This window comes from Pygoscelis adeliae, unplaced genomic scaffold (assembly GCF_000699105.1).
Source record: "Pygoscelis adeliae isolate BGI_AS28 unplaced genomic scaffold, ASM69910v1 Scaffold621, whole genome shotgun sequence".
In the NCBI taxonomy this organism is placed as follows: Eukaryota; Metazoa; Chordata; class Aves; order Sphenisciformes; family Spheniscidae; genus Pygoscelis; species Pygoscelis adeliae.
The window spans coordinates 569,521-577,367 of NW_008824052.1; positions in this window are offsets into that span (position 1 = coordinate 569,521).

Sequence of the window (7,847 nt, forward strand, 5' to 3'; positions counted from 1 at the left end):
GGGAGAGAGCCTAAATGAGATTATGTAGCACCCTGTCCAGCTGCATCTTGAAAGCCTCCCACGATGGGGACTCTACCATGTTCAATGATTGGTTGTTCTCACTGTAAAAAAATTCATGTTGCCCCTTGTCTTCTTCATGTGGCTCCTTGTGAAGAGAGAGCCTCCATCCTCTTTGTAGCCACTCTTTAAGTACTGGAATACTGTGATGAGGACCCCCCCGAGCCTTCTTCCTCCAGGGAGATAAGACCTAACTCCTTCAGTCTTTCCTCATAGAGCAGGTTGCCCTGCCCTTTGATCATCTTCGTGGCCCTCCTTTGGACCCTCTCCAGTCTGTCCACGTTCCTCTTGAAATGTGGGGACCAGAACTGGACAGAGTACTCCAGGTGCGGTCTGACAAGCACTGAATAGAGTGGGATGATCACGTCTCTATCCCTGCTAGTAACACCTCTGCAGATGCAGCCCAAGATCTGATTTGCCTTCGTTGCTGCAGCAGCGCACTGCTGATTCATGTTCAGCTTGTTGTCCACCAAGGCCCCTGGTCCCTTTCAGCAAGGCTGCTCCCCAGCCACACAGGTCCCAGCCTGTACTGGGCTCTTTGTTTATGTCACTCCACCTGCAAGACTTCGTACTTGTCTTTGTTAGACTTTATACTGTTCTTCCTAGCCCACTCTGTGCAGGTCTCTCTGTATGATAGCTCTCCCTTTTCATGTGTCCACTTCACCACCCAGTTTAGTGTCATCAGCAAACTTTGTGAAGGTGCTTTCAATCCCATCATCCAGATCATTTGTGAAGATGAACAGCGGGGGGCCCAGTGTCAATCCCTGTGGGACCCCACTTGTGAGAGGCTGCCAGCCTAAGTAAAAAACATGGGTCACCACCCTCTGAGTGCAGCCTGTTAGCCAATTTTCTACCCATCTTGCAGACCACCTATCCAATCTGTATCTTGCCAATTTTGCCCAGGAGAAGGCTTCCTCATGGATGGAGGCACAGAAAGAAGACTTTCAATGTTATAAGTGGCTTATAGGACCTTCTAGCTGAATTAGTTTCTGCTGCTGTGGCTGCCAAAACCAGGTGGATGCGGAGTGGAACCCTGCTGAAAGTAGGTCAATGGAGAATGGGTATAGGATTGTGTGAGTAATTGCTTTTTCAGTTGAGCAGCCAAATAAGAGGGAGGGAAGTAATTCGGAAGACAGCCAAAATAAATGTTATTCTTTTCTTCTTGTTTTTTGAGGGGGGGGGGGAACACAAAACCCCACACTTGTATCAAACAAAACATGTTGTTCAACCTGAAATGGTACTTGTAAGCTAGAAAAGAAAGCAAATGGTTTGCTCTTTAACATTTCCTGTTATCCTGAAACCCAGTGGTAAAGGCACTCCTCCAAGAAGTGGGAGGAGGTTCAGTTTCCCATTCTGCCTGACATAATTTGAATCTGCATCTCTCAGGAAGCTCATCTAATCATCTTATCTACAAACACATTTGATTTAACTTAACTTGCTGTGTTTCTCACCTTCTTGTTTTCTCTTTAGTCTTTGTTTCTTATTTTATGTTTTTCTTCCAGTATTTCTTACACTTGTACCTATTTTTCATTTTTAACAAAAATTCATTACAACTTTGAGAGCATACAGTCCACAGGGCTGAAGCTGTACATACATCTGTTGTAGGTTCAAATAGTCAATGAGGAACATGCCATCTGTGAACATTAAACTTAATTTTCTTGGCACTTATTTCTAAATACACTACCAATATTTCTGCTATGGACGTAAATGCTTACTTGCCAGATGAAGTTTCTAGTAAATTAGTTTTATGTGCTAGAGCTCTGGGATTTTAGCAGACATTTACACCATACCGTTCCAAAAAATAACAGCCTGAGAAATCACAGAACATACCAGAGTTGTAGTCAGAAAATGGCATTGAAATGCTGCAATAATTAGATTTTCTGCAATAATTAAATTTTCTCCCCCCCCATGTATTTAAAATTACTTTTCTGAAAATGAGGAAATTACTTACTGTTTGACCAAATTCTTATTTACTCAGTGTTCCAAGAAACAGAAAAGTTTCAGCATGCTTCTGTGCAGCATATGGACTGCAATGTCACTTGGTAGCAGACCCTGCTTTGCTGACAATGTGGTATTTAATTATTCCACAGTGGAGATGTTAAGATATTTTTCATACTTAAGTTGCACCATTGGGGCTTCCGCACCAAGCTACTGTGAGCAGCCTTGGAGCAGTCATTCTTTCTGTCTGTGCTTCGTGCATACAAAAGGAGGGAGGGAAGATGGAAATACATCCCAGTTATGTAAGTTTGAAACTGAGCATCTGACTCAGCAGAAGGATTTCACTGTTATGTTGCTTGTCAGACCTGCTTCTTTTGTATAAAAGAGAGAGATGAAAGGTGCTAATACTGCCTGGAATAGTTCTTTTCACACAATTTTTACTACCTGGAGCTGATAAACAGAAATCATGGTTTCAGTCCACTACCCTCCAATAATAAAAGCAATTTCTTTTAGGTTATTTACTTACCACCGTGCAGTCAAGTACAACCACATAATTACATAAAGAGCAGAACAATGACATGAAGAAAAATCCCCAAACCCTGTAGAAATGTAAACCACCTAATTATGCGCATAGTTTGGAAGTACATGTTGTTACCAATACAATTTTCTCTCCTCTTCCTTTCCTGCCTTGTGTTTCTTACATCCTTTACTGTAATTTATATTACACTAAGCTATTAGCTCATTGTAGCGAGGAATGTTTCTTACCATGCATTCTTTCTTCATTCTTTCTTACGTTACACTTCCAGTGCTAAGATCAGTGTATTTAGATATCATGGGAATGCAAGTAACAGGTAGAATAAAAATGGGAAAAGGCTTTAGTTCACTTGGCCATAAGGGAAAAATAATTGGCATGAGTTGATCCAGTAACGACATTCATAGTGGGATGTTAAAAAGAAGATGATACCTAAAAACAGTCTGGATATGACTTTCAAATGTGAGGTGAAACTAGTCTCCTTTAGCCATCACACATTACTGTGTTGAGTGTGTCAGGGGTGATATGACACTAAGACCTGATCTACCCTTTTTGGCTGAGTCAACAAGAGGTGACATAAAAATGGGTCAGACCAAAGGTACCAAAGCATCCTATACTAAGAGAGCTGCCAGCAGTGGGTGCATATAGCAACACGTAAAAAATGGAATGCACGGAGGGAGCGTTCCCAGGTATACTTTCCAGTTTCCAGCCGCCTGCAGTTTAAGGATCTTCTGAGTCAGAAGCTGCTTCCATACCTTTCTGTTTAATAGCCGTAAGCTGGCTCTTGCCTAGTCGTTTTTTTTTTTTTTTCCCATTTATACTTTTTGCTTCCATGAAGGTTCTCCTACAGTGATCAGTTCTCTGATGTCATTATGTCTCACCCCCAGATTGCATGTTTTCACATGCACATTTGATGGAAACCAATGCCAGGGACCTTCCTGGAGCTTGAGGAGAATCATAAGTAGACATGCAGCTTGTGGGGAAAATGTCAGCACATTTCTCAACACATCGACATGAGGGCTGTTAGCCACGGTTCTCCCCCGCTGGCGTGTTGTGTCTGCTGCTGACACAAGCTGTTGCAGCTGAGGGCACGAAACTGCGGAAGCCTCAGTCAAGGACTGAAACCAAGAAAATGCCTTTTTGAAGGAAAAGTAAGTTCACCACAGGGCTAGATCAGTATAAATGGAGATCTCTGCACAGCTTCTCTGCCACAGTATGATGCAGAAGGCATGCCACAGGGGGATGCTGGCAGGATAGGATGGGAGGAGCACGACCTCCTGAGCCCTACTAGTAAAGGTGCCTCAGTGGCTCATGTAAGCGTACACTGGTGGCAAGGGAGGCTCTGCAGCTGCAGGGTTTCATTCTGCAGTTCTTGCTCAGCCAAAACTCAGCTGTTCTGACCAAGGATGGGGTCTTGACTTGGAGGGGAGGGCGACAGCTCTTGGGAAGTTTTGCATTGCTGGAGTTTGCATGTTCAAGGCTTAAGGCTTCCAACAGCACTGATTAGTGTGGCTTTCCCACATCAATCATTTTGACTCATCCCCTTTTACCAAAAACTCAGGAGCCCACCAACAGTCAGTGGAATCACAAATTTACATGTAGCATGGAGCATGCAGGTTGAATGTGAAGTCTGACATGTAGCAATGTGAAGGAAGGTTACGCTGATGTTTGTTATCTACAGCTGAGGCATGAATGTGCAGGTTTTCTGTTACTTTTTTGAATTTAGTCTCAACAGCTTATGAAATTAGTGCTCTAACCACCCTCCTGCTGGACATTACCACTACCTCAGCTGCAGAGGGATGGTGAAAACACCAACATACCTGAACAAACTGAACTGGAAAATTTTTCTCAGTTCTTATTTTTTATTATTTTGATTTGGATTTATCCATGCTCAACTGGACATCATATAACAGCTCCTTGCTACTTGCTACTCTTTTCAATCCACCAGCAGTTTATACACCCATTAATTTGGGTACTCATTACAAGACTGCTGAAGCCAAAAACCAGAAGTACTAAGCATGCAATACACTAGTTATTGTCAAGAGAAACTATGACTGCTCAGCGTGTTTGACACTGGCTTGAATACCTAAATTGGTATGCGCTTGGGTTGATAAACAGCTGTGGTCGAGGTCAGATCCATTGACCAGTAAGGACTTAAAATCATTGCCTTACATAGCAGAATTGCCAAGCCTTGCACTGTTACCAGCACTTTCAAAAGGATCACAAATATCGTGACATCTATTGTTTCTTAAAGCATCAGACTCCAAGTAACTCCAAGTTTAATTCTCTAAGTACACTTAGAGAAGTTCACCTCTGTCTAATCAGTATTTCTGAAAAAATATTTTAATTCCTTTGATTGCAACTGAAAAACATGATTCTTAAAATGCTCCCAAGCCAGGGGCAACCCAACCATAGTCAGTTCAAGTACATGATCCATAAAATCTCACAAGCAGATCTCAGGTTTTCTTTTGGATGCCCTGACACAAAGTTTTCAAGTGTTTGAGTTTATTACCACTGCTCTTCTGTATATAGTCAGTGCACGCACACACGCACACGCGCGCGCACACACACAGAGTTCAAAGCGGTGATGCTGCTTGCTTTCTCCTCAGACCTATGTAATATTAGGCAAGTCACTTAAACCAGTTGCTTGCAGTCACTCACTGTTTTTTCCTCATTTTCTTACACCTGAGCTGACAACCTGAATTAATTTTCAGAACTGAGTGTGAAATAAATTTGCGTTATCTGGGGAATCAGGCCTTAAGCATTTCAAATGGTCCCTTGTAAAGTATTAAGAATACATTTGGCCAAAAGCTGTCTACATATCAGTCCTCTGCCTCTGCAGCAGACTATAGCACCTGCTCACCTCACATGGCAGTGACGCACTTCCCTACAGCAGTGAAAAATACTCGGAAGAAAACAAGTCATTCTTTCACCAGCGGAAGAGCAGAGGAGCGTGCTCTGGGCACAGCCTGGGCTCCCTGTGTGAGTGGGAGGAAAGCAAAAACCGAGCACTTGCTTGCTACCTGGGCATAGCCTGTCCAGGGCACCAAGTGAGGCTGAGGCCCCATGAGCAAATGAATCAATGGCTGTAAAATTAAAGTCCTTATCACAACAAGTTAGGCATGAAGGGACAAAATCAGCCTGCATTTTCAACTTTCATCTTGGCATTTTCCATTATGTATGTTTTTGACTTTGCATGCTTAATTCCTTTTCTTTGTAATCTACAGCATGTGTGTTTTCCCTCTGTTTAAAGGATAAAAAGGCAACCTGACGGGTCATCCTGTGGTATTTTTCAGACCTGAGTACAGCAGAGGTACACCAGCAGACCAAAGCCACTACACTTGTTTGCACTAGTGCAGCCGCAGCAGAGATAAAAGTCCCAGTGTCACAGCTCTTACCCAGGTGTGAGGCCCCCCAGGGGGTGGGTGGTGGTGGTGTTTGGTTTTTTACCTTTATTGTTTGGTTGGTTACCAGCATTCTTTCTTGGATGGACAGTGTAACATATCTGTCTAGTCAGTACTTCCTCCCTCTGGTTCAGACCACCTTTCTCTGCATAAATACGAGACACCATTTGTTCTTCAAGACACTGTAATGGCACTTTCACATCCCCATCCAGGGCTGGTTTTGCTTCTTCTGGGCTGTAGCATAAAATAACTGCAGTTCTGAAATTTCTTCCTTTTGCTGGCAGGTTGCTGATCTGTTGGCAAGTCCAGAAGACGTCGACAACTCCAGTGCCATATAGATGTGCCACACAGAGGTGCTTTGCTTGCATCTCAAAGCAGCCATTCCACACCCTCTTCTGGCAGCAGGGCTAGCGTATCTCTCCAGGGCTCTGGTGTGGGTGAAATGAGCAGCAGAGCCATGGCTGCCTTGCTGTCCTAGAAAACTACCTTTGCCCATGCCTAAAGTCAGTTCTGCAGCTGCTACACATATCCCTGGTCCCATTAAATCAAGGACTTTGCAGTGTACCGGCAGTTCATTTGCATGCACATTGGCTGTGCCCTGTGCATAGCAAAGTGCTCTGAAAGAAACCCAGGCAGCTTCCTTGTCCTGCTTGGCTCAGGAGATGTGGACACAGAATTGTGAGGGGTGAGCAAGACATTGGGGTGTCCTAGTGCGCAGGGAGAAAAGAGGGCTGACCAACATGGCCTGCCAGGGTAAGAGGCCCTGGCTACCTGTCAATATAATGCTCTCAGGGCTGCTCGTACAAAATAATCCTGGGGCAGGTTCTCCTGCTGAGGAGGCAGACAGCTTTTCCATCCCGTGGACCCAAATCGTGCCCTTAGCCAGCTCTGACTCTTGCTTACAACCTGAACTGCCATCTGTGGGCATAGTTATCCAGACACCAGGACCGTCCTCCCTCTCTTAAAATAGCTGCTCCATTTCAAAGACAGAGATTTTGGAAGCGTTTTTTGTTCCTAAGCATTGCATCTCCCAAGGAGGAATGGGTCACAATTCTGGATTTATATTAGGCAATAGTTCCTAAAAAAGAGCAGTGATCCATTTGTGAAGCAAGGGTTGTTTCCCAGAATCACCATTTGGTAAGCACCTGTGAAGAAGAGCTACCAGGAAGGATATACATTTCTAAAATAGAAATTTAATTGATGTTCTGTGTTTTGGGTCTTAGTCTTTGATGGTGAAAACTTAACTGGAGCATAAGGCTCAGTGTCTAAATGAGAGAATGTCTGAGAGCCAGGTGCTTTCCTACAAGTTATTGTATTTTATTTCTAATCTTGATCTCCTTTGTCTCTTTCCATCCAGGATGGAGCAGCACCACTGGACTACTTTGCTTGCTGTGGCAGGGATGAAAATTTGTGATGGATTTTGAACTGACTGGTAAGCAAACATGTCTACAGGGTGAGACGGTGCAGCGCAGAGGTTTCCCGACCCTTGTGCTGGCTGGAAATGCTACCTCCCCAGGACACAAACCAGCGTCTTATAGATATCTTTGCTTGGGCTCCCAGAGTGGTTTAATGTACATTGTACACCACAAACACTTTGTAAGCTCAAAGCAGTTCTGCTTACTAACGTCCTTGTGCTGTATGTGGTACATGAGGATTAGTTTTATTGATTATCATTAAAATGTTGTCTCCGCTTATTTTTGCCCTTTACAAAGAATGTTCTGCTGGCTAAAGCCAAATAAAATGTTTTGTACCATTTCACCTAGTTAGCTGCAATAGCCTTGATGTAAATCCTTTGTGATTTCCCTATGGCATAACTTTTGCCACCTTCCCAGACACCCCAAGCAGGGCACTAGCACAAGGATTTTGACTGCAACAAAAGGGATGAGTTCCCAAGCATTGCTTCAATTGCTTTCACA